The following is a 23,740-nucleotide window of genomic DNA, read 5'->3' as shown; positions in this document are numbered from 1 at the left end:
AGGGACCCAGTACAGTAGACAGCAGGAGTAAACAGATGCAGCCTAAAGGTGGCCATACGCGATACAATTAAATCTATCCATTTTCATTTTTTCCCTATAAAAAACGAATGTTTTGGGTTTGGTTTTGTTTTTTTAAATTAAAATCTAAACAGATCTGTTGGAAAGATCAGATAGAAAGATATAAAAATGGAATGTTTTATTTGATCTTTTTTTTAATTTCCCCCAAATCCTTTAATATTGGTAAGTATATTGGTTTCACCATTATGCAATCAAGCAGAAAAATCCAATATTTCTAGTTGAACCCCCCTCCCCCAAAAAACAACAACAACATAAAATTGTGTACTTTAATGCCCATGAGTACAGTATATTTACAACATATCAGTGGTGTGTGTCTGCTGGCAGCTACTTTTTTGAAGGCAATGGTTTATGATAATAGAGACTCAGCTCTTAGCTACTTGTACAATATAGCGTACAAACATTCAGTGTGAGGATAGATTAAAGGGGGCCATACACTAGGCGACCAATCAACCAATCAACCATCCAATTCGATTATTATAATCGAATTGGATGAAAATTGGTGCTGCCAAGTGCATGCCCAACTGACAAAGCGACCAATTTCGGGACAGAAATTGGCCACACAGTCGATCGCGCATGTTGGAAAATGTCGAGGTTGGTTGGTCGGGTGCATGGCAGTACAACATCCGAATTGCGAACGAACGACGAGACAACGAAACCCCCGCCGCAATGTATAAATGTATGTAGTGTAGTGCATTTATACATTACCTGTCCGGTGTCAGCCTCCATGCGGTTTCCGTCCATCTCGCCGGGTTCCGCATACACGCCGGCAGCACTATGTCTGATGTCACCAAGGCGCATAGCGGCTGATGTCAGACGCTATGCGCCGCTAGCGTGTATGCGGCTTACCCGGCGAGATGGACAGATGGACCCGGCGAGCTGCTACAGGACAGGTAATGTATAAATGCACTACACAACATACATTTATACATTTTGGGGGCAGCGGCGAGGCGGACGCGGCTGCTCAGCCGATTCCCTGATGATTTCATGCTGAAATCGGACAGGAATCGGCCTGTAGTGTATGGGCAGATTCGAGTCGAGACAAATTTATCTCTAATCAGATTCGATTAGAGATAAATTTGTCTCTTGGTCGAATCTGCCCATATTCGTTCTAATGTATGGGCACCTTTACTTACAGCTAAAATTCTTATCTTATCTTTGTTGTGGATGTCAGGAAATGTGTCTGGGTTTGGGCTTGGGAGAATTCTTTTCACTTTTGTTCCTATGAAAGCACCCCTGAGAATAGAAAGTAAGTGTGAATCTCTCCAGCAGGAACACAGACAGCAGCAAAAAAAAATGTTCGTAGTGTGGACAAGCAGAACATCTGCAAGTTTTGTATTGCTTTAGGTATCCCTGTTAAAAATAAAAATCTTCACTTCCTGTCCCAAACACAGGGTCACTAAATACAGGAAGTGATGGACCTTCTCTCTAATGCACATGTGTTAAACTCCAGGCCTGGAGGGCCAGATCCATGCCAGTGTTTAGGATGGACTGAGAAAGAAAGGAATGTGTTATACCTGATGGACCACACCTTTCCTGATTCAGACCAATCAATTTATTTGAGCTATATACAAAATGTGTGAGGATCTCGGCCCTCGTAGGACCGGTTTGACATACCTGCTCTAATGAGAGGAGAACATGGGCATTATAATTTGGCATCTGAGCCTTCTCCACTATATCAAAATTAAAAACAAAAATTAGTTAAGCCTGGTACATATATCCAGTTCTGATTGGCCAATGTTACCACTTGCATGTAGTATGGGAGCTTACCTACACAATGTGTTCATAGTATTTAATATCTATTGACTGTCATGCTACATGGAGATGGTAAAAATGTCGAGTGATGGCCAATCTAAATTGAAACCTGGGGCCCTATGCAATTACCAAACTCGCCAGCGCTAAGTGCTGGCGAGTTCTTAAATTAGGCGTCAGCAAGGTCGCCTAATGCAATTGCATTTAACACCCCCCAGGGCGGAAAAGAACTCGCTTGGGCGATATAATCGGCCAGCAAGTTCCTTTCCCCCTATGCAATTGCATTTGCACCCCCCGGGAAGCGATGCTTCCCGCCAAACATAGGTGCTAACTTTTTACCTGCTCTGAGCAGGCGAAAAGACCTATCGCTGCTGTCAGCGGGCTGATTTTGGCATCTGGGAGCCTCCTTTACTAAGGAAACCCCAGATGCCAGGGATTTAAATAGGTAACGGAGTCAGTTTTGACTCCTTACCTATTTAAAATGTAACAAAAAAACATACCTCCATCGTTCCGGCTCGCCGCATGTCCCACGCCGCTCCTCCGCTCATCTCTGTCTCTGTGAGTATTCTTGGAGCCCGGCAAAGCATCTTTGAGTCTCCCGCCGGGGCTCCCCATTCATCCACTAGGTGGCCCAATGAAAATCATCCTGATTCTAATTGGACCAATGAGAATCAGGATGATTCTCATTGGGCCACCTAGTGGATGAATGGGGAGCCCCGGCGGGAGACTCAAAGATGCTTTGCCGGGCTCCAAGAATACTCACAGAGACAGAGATGAGCGGAGGAGCGGCGTGTGACATTCGGTGAGCCGGAACGATGGAGGTATGTTTTTTCAGAATTTCCCAGCAGCGACGAGCGGCAGGAGGCGACGGGCGGCGGGTAAGAGCCTTGCGACGATACGCGCATATCCCGGGGAGCAAGGCTGCAGTGGTGTGGTGCTGAAGGACAGCTCCCCAGCACTAATGCCTTGCTCCACATCGCTGGCCACACAGGAGCATCGCTCAGCGAATACCTAGTATTCGCCTGAGTTATGCTCCTTTACGCAAGGACATCGCTTAGGTGAAACTGGCAATTGAATTTGCCGGTAAATCCTGAGCGATGTGAGGAGATACGAAGCTCGCATGTTTTCAGCTTCTTATCTCCTCGAGTTGCATATGGCCCCTGAAGTGAGAAGGAGAGAAGGATATGGAGGCTGCCATATTTACTGATGAACTTATCTAATTACATACAAGCACTTTTAACGGTTTCCCTGCTTTGATAATTGAATGCAATTAACACAGTGAAGGAATTTTTTTTTGTTTTTTGTTTTTTTTTAAACTGCAGGACACCAGTTACACTATATGCTATTTCAGTCGTTGCCTTTAATCCAATGTGTGTTAAATAGTGAGTATTACTTTAAGGTTCTTCACTGTAAGCCATCTACATCTGCGCTGTCTATTAACTTTCATGCACCGAAAGCCTTTCTCATTGCGACCCATGTGTTCTATTTATAGGGAGAATAAAGTCCCGTAAACACGCTATGTGAAACTTGGCCAAGGTGGCCGATAATGACCACCTCTGCCAAGATACAGAGTGTGTACAGCAGCCCCGATCCCCCACAGCCCCTCGATTAGTGATCTGCCTGGCGGACCATTTCAGTTGAATGACGACCGAGAGTATTGTTCACCCCACTCACCCAGCTCCCATTTGACATGACAGCTGCGCCACTCTTGGCCCTCTGCCCTTTCCCCTGCATAGCAACAGAACATGCAGCCTTGGCCCTGCATTGTCACATGCTTTGGACGTGTGTAGGAGGCTAGATAGTATTGAGATAATGGTATTCATGTAAGACTCATGACTCAGAATATTTGGTTTTATTTGTTCAGTCAGCAGATTTGAATGTCCAAAGGGAGTGGGACAATAGTTTAGCAGAATGAATGGATGACAATTTGTGCTTGGTGGTGAGAAGTAACTAAAGACAATGCTCTGATTCAAAATGTGATCCTCAACTCCAGATTCCAGAGTCAAAACAAAGATAGTAATTGGAACTGTGAATCTAGCATTAGAAAATCTTAAATCATTTGTTAATTGATAATGTTTACCACCCATGACATGCCATCTGAGTCATATCAGACAGACTACAGCAGATCATGGAGCCCCTCAGCATAATTTGATGGTGCCCCATCCCACCCTTTCATCCACACCCATTTCCACCTGCCCTCATGGTGACTCCCACAGCCTACAGACTCATCTGCCAGGGTTCAGTAAGAGTAAATAAGTGTGGCCATTATGACCCCCCACCCCATCTAGAACAAGGGAGGCCATAACAACACCTAATCTGGAAAATGGGATAGACTCCTGTAAAGGAAATAGGGTAAGTAGTTGCCCCCCCCCCCCCCCAACCACCTCTGAACACTCCTGGGTGGTCCCCTATAGTTATACTTCTGATATCAGTTCCTGAACTGTTAATAGATTATTGGATGGATTATTGGATTGGACCCAAATGCAAATCCATGTACACACCTTTAGGAAGAACTTTTTCCTTTCGTAACACATCCAGGCCACTGAACTGCTGAGGGTTCTGGACCTTGCCACCTAATAGCAAATTATTTTTTATCTAACTATCAAGACACAAACTGGGACATTAAAGCTGATCATTCTAGTAAAAGTCAAACATTTTAATAAAACTATAAGGCCATTTCTTGACTCTAGTTTCAGCTAAAGCAAACAGTGAAACTTCTTGGCTAGGTTTGTTTATTTTAAACAGACAAGGTATTGTTTTAAATCTACAGGCTCAGATGCACTTGGGAAATATCAGTTACAATATTGTAACATTTGAAGTGGCATATAACAGAGTTTTCAGCAAAGGGTCTGTTAACAATGACAACATGGTTTTACTAAAGATAGACTTTATCAAAAGTGCTTAGCTTTTATAAAGTGTTGAATGGTAATTTAGATATATTGGGAAAGTGAGTGACAGACATAATATACTTATAGTATACTTACTCTGGGTCTAAAAGAGACAGAGGATCAACAGGACAGCCAGGCAATGTGCACTGTTTGAAAGGAGACAAATATGTCAGCCTCTATATTCCTCTCAGTTCAGATGCCCTTTAAATTAAAGCGATGGAAAGTCCCACTAAGATTGGAGAAGAGCTAGAATTTTAAAGGAACATAAAATCCCCACTAATAAATACATGCTAGTATATGCTAAGTGTTATTGCGCCTGCTATAATAACTATGTAATAGCCATGTTACTTTTACAGTTTCACTTGTGACTTACAACCAACAAACAACCAACAAACATTGATTCGGGTAATACCTTTACTGACTTACTACACAGTTTATTGCAAGGTTTCGAAACATTTAGGATCTTCTTCAAACATTATACAGAACTGGATCTGAACCGTACAGTTCTTCCCCCCGACAAATACCGGACCATGCTACAATTACTTGTTGTGACCTACAGTGAACTCATGGTGTTCTAGATAATGAAACCCAAAATACTTGTGTATTTACCTCTGTGGCACTGCTGTTATAGACAACTTTCAGGTCAGCTGATAATGTAGCAGCTTTGGGATAGACCTGATGAGAGGTGAAGTTAGTACACAGGCAAGCATACACAGCTGCTCTGTGTGCAGTAGAGAAGCAGCTCCTATAGTGTGTACGTTGCATGCAGTCACAAGAGTCTTTAGCACCTTGGACAGAGCTAATCTTCTGAGCTTCTTAAAACCATTTAAACTTTCAACAAAAAGACAAATTGTTTAATTTAGGTGTAAGGTTAAAACTCTAGGACTGATCCTATGCCCGCAATGATCAAAATAACTAGTGCAAAGTGCACAGATAAATACAAGGCTGACTGAAAGCTTCACTGTCTGCCCTACAAGTATATTCTTATAGAAGCCAGCTAGCTTTACCATATACAGTAATCTCACAAAGATGAGTACAACGCTCACATTTTAGTAAATATTTTATTATATGTTTTCATGGGACACTGAAGATATGACACTTTGATACAGTGTAAAATAGTCAGAGTACAGCTTGTGTAATGGTGTAAATTTGCTGTCCTAGAAATATAATTCAACACACAGCCATTGATGTCTAAATCACTGTCAACCGTCGGTTCTGATCCAGCCTTAAGAAAAAAACGTTATGTTTAATGTTGTAATAAACCATGTACTTTAGTCATTAAAGAGGAATCATAACCAAGGATTGAACTTCATCCCAATCGGTAGCTGATACCCCTATTCTTATGAGAAATATTTACCTTTTACCTTTGCTGATATAATGGTGAAACCCCTCCCACAGTGTGATGTCATGGCCATGGCCCTGACAGTTCCTTGTTTGTGAACCTCGTTGCACTGTGGGAAATAACAGCTGTTTCCAACTGACAAGCAACTAGTATCTCCCTCTGTGCATATGTATAGCTATACAATTAAAAACTTTAAGCCTATTGCATTGTTTGTGGGTGTGGTTGTAGATATTGGCAGCTGGTGCGGTCTGTTTTTTTTTCATGTCTACCAATAGTAAAGATGTGTTGGCTGATTGTGGATAAAACAATATGAACAAATTACATGGCAAATATTAAAGGAAACCTGAAGAATTTCACTTATCTGGGGCTTCTGCCAGCCCCCTGCAGCCGCTCTATGCCTCCGCTGTTACCAAATGATCATCCGGTCATGCAGCCACGGCTCACTTTCAGTTCTAGTAGTCACCTTCCACTGCGCCTGCGCTGCCCTGGCCACCCGCGTACTGCACAGGTGCAGTAGAGATTTTCTTGTACTGCGCCGCCACAGGACGCTCCCGGGGACAGGAGTGTGCACAAGGATGCGTGCGGCCAGGGTCATGCAGGCTCCCTGGCCGCACAACACTCAGGATCAAAATCGCATACATACCCTAAGAGAGGGAAGCCTCAGGATCCTACTAAGGCTTCCCTCACTGATCTACAGTCCCCCGTTGATGAGCGTAGCCCTGCTCCACATTGGGGCCACGCAGGGTCCTGATGCAGGGTCACGCAGTAGCCACTCAAGCTCTCATGCGCAGTACCACGGAACCCGGGCTCCGGCTAACTGCGCAATCGCGGATAGGCTGGATTGGCTATTTCGTGGCCATGCTGGAGCAGGAAGAGCTGCATGGCCCCAATAGCATTAGCAACGATGCATTGTCGCTAATCTTCTGGGGGGGCGCTCAGCGACTGGGGACAACACAGCAGAGAGGAAAGCTTCAATAGGATCCTGAGGCTCCCCTCTTTTTAGGTAAGTATCTGATGTTGTGTACTGAGCTTAAGCTCGGGTACTCTTTGATTTCACAATGGCACAAAAGAGACAGCCAAAGCGCAGATGCTCATTCTTCTTTTATTCATTCATTACTCAAAATAACAATGCAATTTCATAAGGATGGCATGTTTGAAAATTGGTTTTCCAAATTAATTGCTAATTAGTTAATCACTTAATTAGCGTATGAAGTGCAATAAACTGTTTGCATGTGGGAATTTCACAGTGAGCAGAGAGATGTGACTTTGCAACTGAGTAGTATCTGAAACTATATTATTGAAAATATATTACGCCCTAAACTCATGGAAAGGCAAAATATCAGATAAAATAAAAAAAGTAGGTTTGTACACGGTGCAATTTGCAAAGGTCAGGGTACTGGGTTGCTGAGAGAGGGGGTAATCAATCACAAACAGAGTGCAGTCAGAAGAAGTGATCCCGTGGGCAACCCTGTGAAGTAAAGCAAATGTGTAAACAGTATGCATTTAAAAAAAAAAATTTTAAATTATTTTTCTTTGACCTGGCACTGCCTTTTTCATAAGTTCATGTAATGAAACTGTGCTGTGCCCTTCACATCAGGTCTCAGTTCTCTCCAGCAGCCATGCAACTCCTGATACATATCACATGCATTAGGAGCCCAGGGAGAAGATGAGTTTGCACATGAAAGCGGTGTAAAGTGAAAACAGCAAGGGGCCAAGGACAGAGCCTTGCAGAGTGTTGGTGGATCCCCATCTCATTTGGGGTGTCCCAAGGCTCTGTTCTTAGCCCCTTGCTGTTCTCACTTTACACTGCCCCCATCAGCAAACTCATCTCCTCCCTGGGCTTCAACAACCACCTATATGCAGATGACACCCAAACCTACCTCCATACCAAGGAACTCTTTACCACCACCATGGGTAAAGAATCCTCCTGCCTCTCAACCCTCTCATCCATCCAGGTTCCTGAAGTTAAAGCAGATCCGAGATGAAAAACTAACTATAACAAGTAACTTGTCTATATACAGTATCTTATCTAAAGTTGAGATAGTTTACACAGAAACTTTAGCTGCAAACAGCTTCAATAGTTTATGATTATTTCTTCCTGTGATATAATGAGGGCAGCCATGTTCTGTTTCTCACAGGCTGAGGGCTGGAGAGGTTATCAGCTTGCCAGTGTGTAATGTGACAAATTCAGTCCCCTCTCCTCCTCCCTCCTCCCCTCTGCCTCTGAAATCTTTGGCTAGTAACCTCCTCCTCCTCCTGCCCAGACTGAGCTCCCATAAGCCCTTGCTACAGTGCCAAGGCACTCTAAAAAGCTGTGGGCGAGGCTTGTTTAGTTTATAGGTAATTAGAGTATTAAAACAAAACAAAAAAAGTATTTGGCTTGAGGAATGCCCCATAAACTATATGAAAGGAACACAATTATGCAATGAGTAAAAGTTTATCTCGGATCCACTTTAAACCTGGAAAAAACAGAACTTCTAATTTTACCACTCTGTGCCATTTTACCCCTGCGAACATCTATGTCATTGTTAACAGTCGGTTGCGTGTGGTCCGGCATTAGTCAAGGAAGGAACTCGAAAGAATAACAACAAAAGTTGTTGAGGTGATACCTTTAATGACTAAATGTACAAGATTTCTTTGCAAACTTTTGAAACTTTATGTTCCTTCTTTAGGCATGATACAGAACTGGGTCAAAACCATACCATACATGACTTCTGTGCTAGATTATTATTTGTTGAGATGGCTGGTCATTGTCAACTCAGTTGATAATCTAGCATGTGTACAGGTGCCTTCGAGGTCTGCTGATATTTACATGAGAATTTGTGGCTAAGTCCATTGTTCCCCTTCTTACATGCCTAAGGATGCTGCTCTGTCATACCCAGGATCATGGTCCCTTCTTCATAGATAAAGAATGCGTCACTCAGCTGTTACCGAACAATGGGCTTAATTTACTAAACCGTGAAAACTCATATCACGGCCGTTTTTGCGCGTGTTTTTGCGAATTTGAACACCCAATCACGAATGTTCGAGTGAAAATATGCCCATTTTCGCAAGAAAATTCACGATTGCACGCAATAATTCATGATTGTGTGCGCTAATTCGCAAAAACTGTCCTGATAGGAGTTATCACGGTTTAGTGAATCAAGCCCAATGTGTCTGCTCTGTACAACATTTGGTCACCGCAGTGTTTCTCACATAATAGAGTTTGATCCTGGTAGGCGATACAAATAAGGGGAAATTGTGTATGCAGACATCTTAACAATCTTTCTCTGAAGGCGTTCACCTCCGTCTCAGCACACTTTCAAGTTTAGTGATATGGACCTTGATTTATCAAACAGCGGATAGATTGCCATGTGCAGGAAGCACATGGCAATTTTACTGGTACTAATTGTGGAAGCTCTGGCTGTTAACCTATTCTCACCACACATGTTGCTATGGTAATACATTATAGCAATGTGCATGTAATCCTGGTAACACGCATGGCACTAATAGGTTTGCAAGCGTTGCTACCCCTGTGTTGGTACATGTAAAAATGCATGAGTTCCCATTGTCTTTCTATTTGATATGAGTGCTTTCTTTTACTGGGCATGTGCAACTAGCAAAGATGTCAGCATCAATTTTATGGCTATTGATAAATATACCAACTTCTCTACATCTGTGTGCACATTCCAGCCAGTGGTGCAACTACTGGGGGAGCAGCCTCGGTGGGTGATAAGGAGAGTAAAGCCAGGGTGTCCAGGTTGGAAGTACCCAATACAGGCCACTATCCTCCTTCATGCAGGAGTTCTGGTCCATTTATGATGCAGCTAACTGTTGACACTCACGTAATGTAAGGAGAAAGGTAGAGCGAGGTGTGTGCAACAATGAAACAACTATAGTAAATATTAATTTATAAAAGTATGAAAATTTATTTAATTAATCCATCGATCAATCTGTTTAAAAACAAGACCCCATATGGAACGGCCGTTCACCCCACTGCAACCAACTCATGCACACAACATGCAACCTAATGCTGATCATCTAGTATGATCCAGGGCCCTGATCTAGCAAAATAACCTGGCCCGATCCATAATGGCCAAAGTATATTCCAAGTGTACAGCCTCTGTTGAGCGATCAGTTCAATGTCAGAAAAGAGGCAAAAGATTGAAAGCAACACACTGGATAGAGAGCCTTGGATGTGTGTAGATACGAAGGGAGGGCAAGCACTGAAGCCAAAGTCAAAGCAGAAGCTATGCAGGATTCATGCAGCAATTCATGCAATGGCACATATGAAGCACTATACTCAGAGTATCAAAACAGGCATGAAGGATCCATATACTATACCACTCCAGATGATGATGTGGTTGGCCGGATCATCAGCATGTAACAATCCAAGGCCTAGTGCAAAGCAGACTTCAGGCAAACGAGTTCAATCGTGTAGGCAGAAAACTAAATGAAGTCCGTGGCAGGGTAACAGGGTCCGGATTGAACTTCAATGCACCCAACAAGGTGCACGGGTGATCCAGCAGGTGTGCAGGCCGTCAGCTGAGCGGTGTCAGTCCCTACAGCGTCAGACTCGGGAGAGAGTCAGCGCTGGCCAGCATGGGATCCGGTGCTGGTAGGAAGCTGGGCACTCCAGAGCTCCAACTAATCCCCGTTGAAGGCACCGGGTCCGGCGGGCGAAGGATGAACGGCCGATGTAGAGGGGTCAATGGACAGACACGCCGGGAGGACCCGACATGTTTCGCCGGCAACTTCCGGCTTTCTCAAGGGGGCGTGACTGAACACCAAACACTGGCTCCCTGCTCTAGATACACGCACACCAACCAATCACATTGGTGCCTGCGTGTGCCGCCCCGCTCTCCTCCCAAAGATGCGCTGATAGAGAGGAAATGCAGCGGCTCACAGCAGCGCATCAAACGCCTCTCAAGGCAAAAAAGGCTGAGATTATAGAAAAAGGATCAATATATAAGCAAAAAAGTGAAAACTATACAGTGCCATCAATAGGGAGGGAAGGAGCGGAACAGGAAGGCAGCATAGGTAGTAGCAAAAAATATATACAACAGCATGAAAATGAAAAACATATCCAGAGATCACTACACTAGACATAAATGAATAATTGTAAGCAAACACTGTGATTTTGAGGCACCCTGAAAGGGAAAAAGGAAAACATTTATTACAAAAACTGCCCGCGTGGATATAGAATCCAAAAGCTGGGAATGGGGATGAAAAGAGAGGGACATTCAGACCCAATCGACCCCCAAATATCAATGTTTTCTATATACATGTATTATTTATGTATAAGCCTCAAACTGTCATCCTGCAGGGGACAACCCGGAAGACAGGACAAGACAAGCAGGAACAGAAAACTCCGCAGGCGCAAAACACACAGGGACCACTAAGAGCACCAGCAATCATATAGGCAAAAAAGCCGCATACCCCACCGAGTCATTCAGGCCCGGGTGGTCAGTGGCTTTCAATTCAAAAATCCACCGTGACTCTTTCTGCAAAAGGAGGCGATCATAGTCGCCTCCCCTGATCGTCAGGTGTATACGATCGAGGCCCACGAAACGGAGACCACGGGCATCCCCATTATGAAAGGATCTAAAATGGCGGGCGACCGGAGTGGTGGAAGTGACACTTTTAATATTGGCAACATGCTCACCGATCCGGTCCCTAAGGTCCCGTCTCGTTTTTCCAATATAGAAGGCACCACAAGGGCACAACAACAGGTACACCACCAACGGTGTACTGCAATTCACATAGTGTTGCAGCTTCCACCTACATCCGTTGGGGAGCATAACCTCCTTCCCGACCTGCAGGTACTGGCAAGTGACACAGCCACCACATCCGTACGTGCCAGTCACAATGCAATGGGGTCTTTTGTTGGTACTCCCGGAGAAATGACTTTTTACAAGGACGTCCCGTAAAGATGGTGCACGTCTACATACTATCCTAGGTTCCTCAGGAACCAGGGAGCAGAGTTTAGGGTCATTGGTCAAGATGCACCAATGTTTTTTGAGGATACCCATGATCTCCCCATACTGGGCCGAATAGCGCACACACAAACGAGCAGAATTATCGGTTCTCTTGGGGGTCTGTCCTTTCAGTAGTCTATCATCTCCTCCTACAGATTTGGCCCTATTATACGCCCTCCTCAGAAGGTGGTCTGGATAACCACGCTGTCTGAAGCGTGCACGCAAATCAATGGCCTAACTGTTGACACTCACCTCCCTCATCCTGCCCATTCATACTCTAGCATGCACTAGTGAGTGACAGTTGGCAGCTGCACTGAGGAAAAGGGCAGACCGGACCTGGCGCTAGTAGAAGTAACATAAATTTCACTGCAATACTCTGCATGGAGCACACTTGTTGTTGGATAGGATGGATGTACTGGAAATGACACTGTTATTGGAAGTGTAATCATGGTGGCTGCACTTATAGTCTCCGGCTGTGCTTATTATGTTTATTATGGAGGTAGTTATGGTGGTTACAGAGAAAGTGAGTTTTGGTGACTGCACTTGTTTTAAAGAGAAAGGGGGCAGGAGGCTGTGGGAGCTGATTTTGTTGTGTGAAAGGGTAGCAAGTGAACCCCATTAAAATTTCATTGAGGCCCCATGATTTATAGTTATGCTCCTGCCTCTAGCATTTGAATGCATGTCTTCCTGTCAAGATTGTCATTACGGTAATTTAGATATGAAACTTAGAAAGAAGATTTACATGGGTATACAGTATAAGCAGCTTTTGCTTGTGGGACTTCCAAGCCAAACTGCCGGTTGTATAATAACACTTCAGTCAGCTTGCATACTAGTTACCATTGTTTGATTCAGTCTTACCTCTGCGGTTATGTGTTTCTCTTTCTTGAGCGTAAAAGAACACATTCCTCTGTGCTGAAATAGTGCTGTGCTGCGTGGGTGCACAAAATGCTTCACAGTGGGTAAAATTATAATTGATGTGGTGAAAGAGAACAGGTATTGGTACTTTACTAGCACAATAAAAGAAATGCATTATAACAGTCAGTCATGTGTTCATGCTGATCTCTGTATTCTTGCGACTTATCAGAGTGAGAACATTAATGAGTATTATTTTTTTTCACTAATACTATGTTAATTATTGTGTTTTTTGTACAGTTTGTACAACATCCCTGGAAAATTCTGCAGATTTATGTTTGCTAAGTCTTACATTGTCCAATCTCTTTATCTCCCTCTCATATGAAGGGCACATTATACTAGCTTAAGTGGGCACTTACTGCAGAGAATGTACCTTTTCATGCAAACCCACCTTGCATCAGTTGCATCAGGAACAGAAAAATATTTTTCTGACTAGTAAGTTTGCCAAGTATCAAATTGTCATAAAATGAATATAGCTTAATACTAGCTAGGGCAAAACAGTTTACCTGAAACTTATAGAGAAAGACTTGCTCAGCCAACAGAAGAATTCAAAAGTAGTTCAAAGGCACCCAAAAGTACATGGACACACAAATACCACACTCATTTGAGCATGTCTAAAACAGACTCATGTTGATTTGTGCACCAAGTGTTGCCGATAGCCTGAATATTGGTAATTACTGCAAAAATAACCTCCCACTTAAACACCTGACACTAACCTACTCTCCCTGATTATTACCTTTATCCTCACCCTAGCCCATACCCGAACAATAAGCCTCCTAACACTATGTATTGGAGCTTGGCTGTACAGTGGGATGCAAAAGTTTGGGCAACCTTGTTAATCGTCATGATTTTCCTGTGTAAATCCTTGGTTGTTACGATAAAAAAAACAGTTAAATATATGATATAGGAGACACACACAGTGATATTTGAGAAGTGAAATTAAGTTTATTGGACTTACAGAAAGTGTGCAATAATTGTTTAAACGGGTGCATAAAAAAGAAATGAAATCAATATTTAGTAGATCCTTCTTTTGCAGAAATTACTGCCTCTAGGTTCCAATTAGAGTCTGGATTCTGGTTGAATGTATTTTGGACCATTCCTCTTTACAAAACATCTCTAGTTCATTGAGGTTTGATGGTTTCCGAGTATGGACAGCTCTCTTTAACTCACACCACATATTTTCAATTATATTCAGGTCTGGGGACTGAGATGGCCATTCCAGAATATTGTACTTATTCCTCTGCATGAATGCCTTAGTGGATTTTGAGCACTATTTAGGGTCATTGTGTTGTTGAAAGATCCAGCCCTGGTGCAGCTTCAGCTTTGTCACTGATTCCTGGACATTGGTCTCAAGAATCTGCTGATACTGAGTGGAATCCATGCGTCCCTCAACTTTGACAAGATTCCCAGTCCCTGCACTGGCCACACAGCCCCACAGCATGATGGAACCACCACCATATTTTACTGTAGGTAGCAGGTGAATGCTGTGTTATTTTTCCTTCATGCATAAAGCTCCTTGTTATGCCCAAATAACTCAATTTTCGTTTGAGCAGTCCACAGCACCCAAAATGAAGCTGGCTTGTCCAAATGTGCTTTAGCATACCTCAAGCGACTCTGTGCTGTGGGTAGAGAAAGGGCTTCCTCTGCATCACTCTTGCATCCAGAATCTCCTTGTGTAAAGGGCGCCAAATAGTTGAACGATGCACAGTGACTCCATCTGCAGCAAGATGATGTTGTAGGTCTGCCACTTTGAGCCCTAACTTGATCTGAGCCTGCGGTCTTCCAGTTCCTCTATATGTTCCTAACTATGGAAACAGACAGCTGAAATCTTTGAGACAGCTTTCTGTATCCTTCCCCTAAAACCATGATGGTGAACAATCTTTGTCTTCAGGTCATTTGAGAGTTGTTTTGAGACCCCAATGTTGCTACTCTTCAGAGAAAATTAAAAGAGGAGGGAAACTTACAATTAACCCCCTTAAATACTCTTTCTCATAATTGGATTCACCTTTGTATGTAGGTCAGGGGTCACGGAGTTTACCAAGCCAATTTGAGTTCCAATAATTAATTCTAAAGGTTTTGGAATCAATAAAATGACAACAGTGCCCACATTTATGCACCTGCCTAATTTTATTTAAACTATTATTTCACACTTTCCGTAAATCGATTGCGTCCAACCGAAGCCTCCCACCTGAATGCTAATCTATGTAATTCCTGCTAGGTATGGTACAGCAGGCAAAGGGTGTATGACAGTGCACTTGATTGGCTGACTGGCGTCTGCTGGCCAGATAGAGGCAGGATATTGCTCTGGCTGGAAGTTAGCAATTGTGTTTGTTGCAGTTGGCATTCAGTTTAGAGGTGGTGGGGTGAGTTCCCTGGAGGTGAGAGGTCCAGGGCTTGCCCGCACTTCCCTCTAGGTGTGGCATGGTGGTTTGGGGGCCCCAGTGAGTGAGAGAGACCTGGGGCCCCTGGGCTGTCATGTGGACCAGTGTTTGTGACTTTCCGTTTATCCAATGAACTTCATTTCACTTCTCAAATATCACTGTGTGTGTCTCCTATATGATATATAGTTGACATTTTTTTATCGTAACAACCAACGATTTATACAGGAAAATCATGACGATTAACAAGGTTGCCCAAACTTTTGCATCCTACTGTATATATTGGCGGCCAATTAACCAGAGGATTCGATTAAAACGTTTAACTCTAATCTACAGCGCTCTCCACAATATTTCTCCCAAAAACATTCATCTCTCTCCACACCTCTTAACGTCCAAGCCCACCCTAAAAAAACAGTTTTTCAGACTAGAGGTTCCACTTTCAGCCTCTGGACAAGCTGTGCTCCTATTGAATAAAGCTTACCGACACAGCAACCTTGGATGTAAACCTTTTACATGTCCCCACCTCTTGTTTCCTCCTTATTCCTTTAGATTGTATGCTTGCAAAGGTAGGTCTCTTTCCCTTACATTGTCTATCGCTTTCATATTATGCATCAATGTCTGTATTGTCTTGTATACCAAGGTCTGTATATTATGTACCCTTGTCTGTTTCTTCCATTGTACAGTGCCGTGGAAGATGATGGCGCTATATAAATCATTAATAATAATAATAGTGTAAGTACAACCACTAACTAACAGGCGATGTATGTAGCTTGGGCGCTGCTATTCAAATGCACGCACTCTTGAACTCTTACCATTATAAGTGCAATACAAAGCAGTAGCCCAAGAAAAGCATCTGGCGCTCCATAGTCACCATTTTGCATTACAGTCTATGAAATATTGGACAGTGACAAGCAGTAACACACTGAATTCACCTAATCTGACCCACATGTGCTAGGTCAGTGTTTCTCAAGGTTTATACCAACATCGAAAAAGGTGTGCTAGCAACTTCTGACTTGAGAAAACAGGAGAAGTTTTGTAACAGAGGAGTAGAGGCACTGCTACATTTCTAACAAAATAAGAAACAAATACCAGAAAATTGTCTGCAAAAGTTTTCAGCTACAACTGCCAGCTTTCTACCCTCTTGGCCTATTCATGTATGGCCCATCCACATCTCTGGGCCGGTCTCTGCCAGCCTCTCCTATACATTCATCTGCATGTGGGGTAGCATACTGTCTTTGTAGAATTACCAGGCTACTGCTTTGAGAGCTGCTACCCATGCACTGCTATCTTCTCAGCTGACCAAAACTAATGACAATTAGACCAGAGTGGAGAAGGCAGCAGTATGTGGTGAAGGAGCTATGGAGTAGCAGCCAGGTACATGTACCCACCAAGCATATTCCTCTGCATGCTCATCTCTCCCTGGGGGGGGGGGGGGGGGGGAGGGGGGAGCGGCTAACTGTCTGTAATGGGGGAACTTTGAATTAGCTAGCATTATTTGGGGGTACTATACCATAGTGGCAATACTGAGAGTACTATAATAAAAATGGGGAATTAATAGGGGATCACTATGAGCGAGAAACACTATAATGAGAGGCACTATAATGCAGATTGCCATGAGAGAACCATCACAATTGGGGAGCGATATGAGGTGGAAACCACTGTGTTAGGTGACCACTGACCAGGCATGAAGATCAATGCAGTCCTGTTACTATTATTATTTATTATTTATAAAATCTTAGCATTTTCAACAAATTAAACAGCAATCTACAGTAAATAATGAGTTGTGTGTCAGTAGCTTCAGATGTAAAACAACAAAAACATGGTACAGATGTTGGACAATGGAGCCTGGTTCGTAGTCAAGGTTTCATCCCAATGATATTTGGAGAGATAAGGTCTGGGGAAGTGCCCACTAGTCAAGTTCTTTCTCACTAGAGTAATCAAATGATTTTCTAAAAACCTCACTTTGTGCACAGGGCAGGGCCATTCCAAGACCATTAAAAGCTCTCTATTTTCTAAGATGTCACTGCTGGGCGAGACACTGGCGGGCCTCTTGCGAATGGCACCATGTTGTCAGTGATGCATTTAGTAGCTTGCTTTTCTTTTTGCCCCTCCTTCCCCCAATCCAGACCTACACATGCTGCTCCTGGCCATATTCATCTCCTGAAGAACAGCCTATCCTGAATGTTTTTTTAAACCAAATCTTACTAAAAGATGGCCTAGAGCATAACACTAGCCACCTTATCCAAACTTCCTCACCTTTCTAAGCCAACAAATTTGCAATATCTACTTATGAGAACAGAAAACTATTTCAGTGCAGCTCTCTATTCAGAATTGTAGTGGTGGAAACCACAACTGCCAATATGTAGTGGAGGGACACGACTACCATACTCATGCAACCAGTGAGTCTTCCTCTGATTATAGAATGCCCACCTGCAGCTTTCGATTGCCTCTTGCTGGACTCCACTTGACAACACATCAACGTTGACAGCATCACACAGTGTGAGTGAGCCCTAAAACAGAAAAACGTTAATTGTTTCTAAGAAATCTAGTGCAATACTATTTGAAGATCCTCCAGGCAAAAATATAAATATTTACCATCTGATAAGTATTGTGCCACTTTTTTGTGAAAAAGGAGGTTTCTGTAGTTAAAAATTGTATTTTAGGAATCTGCAAGTTAATACATGAGGTATTGTTCGGTGACCATTTAAAGCCCAGAGCTCCTGGGTTTCCCATGGCTGTTCTACCAACAGGGAAATATAAAGGTGAAAGAGGAAAAGAGGACCACTAGATACCAGAGCACTATATAGAAGGGGGGGGGGGGCATAGACATGAGGGGACTGTATAGGGCAGGGGGGACCATTAGACACTGGGGAGTCTATATACAGAAAAGCTAGCATAGCTACTAGTTAGGCATATGAAAAAATGGCACCTGGAGTCAGATGTTTTGTATTATTTAACTGTAACAGTCATTCCTGTAAGATAAATTTACATTATACAAAAAAAATGTTGTCAATGAGTTGCATTGACAAATGTGCTGAGGCTGTGGCTTAGGGAAGCTTTTGGAGACAGCTAGAGGGCAGCATTTCTAAAGGATTTCTAGCTGAGGAGGCAAGCTCACTCCAGGGAGACTGTTTCAGCTTACACACTGCTGATTACTTAACTCAACATTGCAAGAAAATGGTGCTGTGCTTTTATTAATTGTTTCAGTGCATTGATATTTCTGTAAATTTGATTCAAGTCCTTAAAGAGAATCTGTATTGTTAAAATCGCACAAAAGTAAACATACCAGTGTGTTAGGGGACATCTCCTATTACCCTCTGTCACAATTTCGCCGCTCCCCGCCGCATTAAAAGTAGTCAAAAACAGTTTTAAAAAGTTTGTTTATAAACAAACAAAATGGCCACCAAAACAGGAAGTAGATTGATGTACAGTATGTCCACACATAGAAAATACATCCATACACAAGCAGGCTGTATACAGCTTTCCTTTTGAATCTCAAAAGATCATTTGTGTGTTTACATTCTGTCCCCTTCTTCTCTCATGCACTGAACATTACAGGCTTCCTGCAGACAGCTCTGCCTGTGCCTGTGTTTGTAATCCCTCAGTATGTGTCAGCCAGCTACTTTCACAGAGGAGGATTTTTATCCAGCTCTCTTCTATTACTGATAAGATAGCAGAGAAGCTGCTGGCTTATGTAAATAAAACACACACTAGAGTGTGCATAGAGGAACAGACCAGCACTGAAGAACTTGGCTGCTTTCCAGACACAGGCCGACAAGTCTGACAGGGGAAAGATACATTGATTTATTACAGAGACTGTAATAGTACAAAGTGCTGCAGTGAGCCAGAACACATTAGAATACGTTTAGGAACTTGTAGGATGGTAGAAAAAACGTTGTAATTTTTGTTACAGAGTCACTTTAAGACTGTAAGCCTGCAGGCTGTCTCTACTATTGTATCAGGCCTGTATGTTGCTTTGATGATTTTTCTTTGTACAGGGTGTGCTATCTAACACTGTATTGTACAGCTTTGGTATCCTTGTTTGAAGGACATAAATTGTATGTATACAAATGGTAGTTTTGTAGTGTCACAGAAAATGCATATACATGTATAGTGTCATGTGAAATACTGGGGCTGTATATATATCTACAATAATACAAATACATTTCCTACAAAATATGTATAACCTTCTGCAGAGAGGCCACAGTGAAAGCACAATTACCTGCTCTATCATTGGGTCTACTTCTTGCCCTGTGCCACTCCTATAAGGGTCCGTTTCCACTTGTGCGGTGCAAATTCGTTGCGAAAAACACGAAATCGAATTCGCATGCGGATGCGAATTTCTCGACAATTTCGCGTTTTTGCGTTTTTTTTGTAAGTATGCGAATTTAACCATGTCAGTGCCTGTGTGCTTTTACATTGATTTTAGGCGAAAACGTATGCGAATTCGCATGGAAAATTCGCATAGGGAAAACGCATGTGAATCTCCGATTAATTACATTGTATGAGAATCGCACACTGCCTTGGGGTGTGCGAATTCTGATGGCTCTGCTGTGCAGATTTTTCATGCACAGAAAAACGCTCTGTTTTCCTGACAAGTGGAAACAGGCTAATTAAGTTGTATTGGTTGTGCGAATCTGCGTGCAGAAAACGCATGCAGATTTGTGATAGTGGAAACGAGCCCTCACTGTGTGGCAGCGTCTTTCCCTAGACGTCACATGACATGCATTGGGACCCTACACTGGCTGCTGCAGTGGCAGTAGAGGCAAAGTGCAGAAGAGAGAATAGGACCTGGCATTGCACCAGATAATTGTGTTGCTGCTCTGCATATTAAAATCGCTGCCCCCACCCCTAGATGTTCCCACCTGAATCACATTGTTCAAGGGGTTTCATGCTAGGGATGGCCCCTTATTTTGGACTGGACTGTAGAGGGGAGAAGTGAGCAAAGAAGAAAAAAAAAATCACACTGCAAGTTCCTCTGGATACTAAAATAGTGGTCAGCAAATCATTTCCAACTCAGCAGATTGCTAAAGAGGAATAAGGCAACATAGTAGACATTTGTACACATAGTAGACCATTGCTTGCCAAAAAAATAAATACAGTAAATTAAAAAAAATGATAATTTCAGTTGACAAAAATCTACTGTGTGTACATATCTTTAAACTGGTACATATGTTACCATTCAGTTACTCAGTGAAGATTATGATGATTGTTCTCTCAACCTCACCCTGCACATTGATTTTCCAGCACTGTGGACAATAATGTTAGCACCAATTAGCTGAATGAAGACATCACAGGGCAGTGTTGACCAAGCTATTAATCTTTCCCACATATAGATATCTGCCAATCTGCAGAACACAACCCTCGTGCCATATAACTGTAGTTCAGACCCATTTTCGGCAAGGGCTCTGACACACTCTCATGCTTTGCGACAGGGTACACAGAGTTGTTTAAACACAGTTCCATTTCAATCTTTTTATGAATACAAAGAATCACCAACAGGATAATATTAAGTATAATTAAGACAATATCTTAGAAGTTACAGCAAAAATAGATGTACAGTATACCATATCCAAGAAGAATTGCCAAGCAACAGAAATCATAACATAAAAGATGTAAGCCATTTGGTAATAAGTCCAAAGACCCAGATAAGTCCTAATGCTCCATTGAAATATTAGTGTGGTAGTGTTCACAGAGTGTTTCATACTTTTCATATGCGAGCATTTAGAGAATGGGGGTTAATGATTTAATGCATTGCAAAGACAGACAAAAAGTGCACAGAATACAATATGGAGAATACAAATCAATAGAGTTGCTGAATTATTTTCTTTGCTGCTTTAGCAGTACAGCGCAGTTAAAATTTTGTGTTAAAGAAAACCTTGGTAATGCTGGGTCTCTGAAGGTACTTTGTAAATGTAATTTTAATTCAGTAGCAATGCATAAAGTTTCTGCATTGCACAACTACTTTTTGTTATAAATACCATATAGTTAGGATATTTGCCTTGCTTCTATATACCTTTCTACCAGCACAGCTGACCACACACACTCCTTTCACTGCTCCCAGACAACCTCATTTTGGTGATGATTGGATGGCACAATGCACACACTCGCAACCTCCAAAAACAGACACGCACCTACGAACGCAAATGGAGGAAATCCCGCAGCAACTCCGACTTCTTGGCGTACAAGGCCAACCTGCAGCTGTTCTATACCGCATTAACTGATGCTAAACAAAAATACTTTGCTGCCTTGATCGGATCCCAAGCCTCCAACCCTCGGCGCCTCTTCGCCACCTTCAACTCCCTCCTTAACCCCACCACTCCTCCCCCCACCTCCGCCCTCTCAGCCACTGATCTGTCCACCCACTTTACCGACAAAATAGCCAGCATCCGACGGGAAATCTCATGCCTCCACTCCACCACCTCTTCCTCCCCCACCAATACCTATTCCCCACCCCACCCTCCACTCACTGCCTTTACTCCTATCACAGAGGACCAAGTCAGCCGTCTCCTAGCCACTTCTCCTGCCACCTCCAGCCCCCTAGACCCTGTGCCATCCAAATGCCTCCGTCCTCACTTCCCTGTTCTGGCTCCTGTCCTCACCACTCTGTTTAACCTCTCCCTCTCCACGGGTACCTTCCCCTCTGACTTCAAACAGGCCACTGTACTTCCCCTACTTAAAAAACCCTCACTAGAACCCTCACTTCCATCCAGCTACCGTCCTATCTCCTTACTCCCTTTTGCATCTAAACTCCTAGAGCGTTTAGTCCACCAACGCATGACCCATTACCTTGACTCCAACTCCCTATTTGATCCCCTACAATCAGGATTTCGTCCAGGCCACTCCACCGAGACTGCCCTCACCAAGGTCGTCAATGACCTCACGCTTGCCAAGGCCGAAGGAAAATACACTATCCTTCTCCTCCTAGACCTCTCATCAGCATTCGACACTGTTGATCACTCCCTGCTACTCCAGTCACTGCAATCTGTGGGTATCCAAGACCGTGCCCTAGCATGGTTTTCCTCCTACCTCTCAAATCGCTCCTTCAAGACCTCCTTCAATGGTTCCTCCTCAACCTCCTTCCCACTTTCAGTTGGGGTCCCCCAAGGCTCTGTTCTTGGTCCCCTGCTGTTCTCCATTTACACCGCCTCCATCGGAAAACTCATCTCCTTTTCTGGGTTTGAACTATCACCTATATGCAGATGACACCCAGATTTACCTCCATACCACTGACCTCTCCACCACCACCATGGAGAAGGTATCCTCTGGTCTCTCAGCTATTTCATCGTGGATGTCTGCCAGGTTCCTAAAATTAAACCTGGATAAGACTGAGCTCCTAATCTTCCCGCCCCGTGCTGCTTCACCCCCCACTGACCTCTATGTCACTGTCAATGGCACAATCATTCATCCAACCAACCACACAAGCCCGCTGCCTGGGTGTCACCCTAGACTCGGCCCTCTCCTTCACCTCCCACATCCAAACCGTAGCTAGAGCCTGCTATTTCCACTTACGCAACATTCCAAGATCCGGCCTTTCCTGACCCCAGACACTACCAAACTCCTTGTCCATGCCCTCATCATCTCCCGCCTGGACTACTGCAACTCCCTCTTGTCAGGCCTTCCTCAAAACCGCATCGCCCCCCTAAAATCCATCATGAACGCAGCAGCCAGACTCATTTACTCCTCCCACCGCTCTGTCTCCACAACTCCCCTACGCAAATCCCTTCATTGGCTTCCAATTCACTTCAGAATCAGCTTCAAGATCCTATGTTTGGCATACAAATCCTTACACAAGTCCTGCCCAACCTACATCTCTGACCTGGTCAGCAGATATACACCTGGCCGCCCACTTCGCTCCTCCAACGACCTCCTCTTAACCACCCCACGCATCTCGCACTCCCATGCCAGACTGCAGGACTTCACTAGAGCTGCCCCTATCCTGTGGAACTCTCTCCCGCTGCCCATCAGGCTCGCTCCCACCTTCAACACCTTCAAAAAAGCACTCAAAACTCACTTCTTCAAGGAGGCCTACATCAACTCAACACTACCCTAATCCTTTCTGCCAATAACTTCTTGATGCACCCCCTCCTTTTGTGTCACCAGCCCCTCCCTCTAGATTGTAAGCCTTTGGCAGGGCCCTCTTCCCTTGTGTATCATACTTGACTGTGTGCACTTTACCCAGAATTTGGAACTGGTAATTTTTTTACCACTACCATTCCAGTTTATGATCTGGCATTGTACTATTATCTGCATTGTGTTGTGTATCTTATTGCTATTACCTGTATTGTTGTATCTATGGTCTGTTACCTGTATTGTTCTGTCAACCCTGTTATCATTGTCTGTAAGCCTATTTATTGTACAGCGCTGCGTAATATGTTGGCGCTATATAAATCTAATAAATAATAATAATAATAATGGGGTACGGAGTTTGGGCAA

General features: G+C 43.5%; 1 protein-coding gene across 3 annotated transcripts in view; it reads left to right on the top strand.

The window, feature by feature from the left end:
- The window catches only part of ACSL6 (acyl-CoA synthetase long chain family member 6), a 316,002-nt gene that overhangs the window by 16,381 nt on the left and 275,881 nt on the right, over nucleotides 1-23,740 (top strand). The window lies entirely within an intron of this gene.

This window comes from Hyperolius riggenbachi, chromosome 3 (assembly GCF_040937935.1).
Source record: "Hyperolius riggenbachi isolate aHypRig1 chromosome 3, aHypRig1.pri, whole genome shotgun sequence".
Classification (NCBI taxonomy): domain Eukaryota; kingdom Metazoa; phylum Chordata; class Amphibia; order Anura; family Hyperoliidae; genus Hyperolius; species Hyperolius riggenbachi.
Note: the sequence above shows the minus strand (reverse complement) of the source record. Positions and strands in the feature narration are given on the sequence as shown.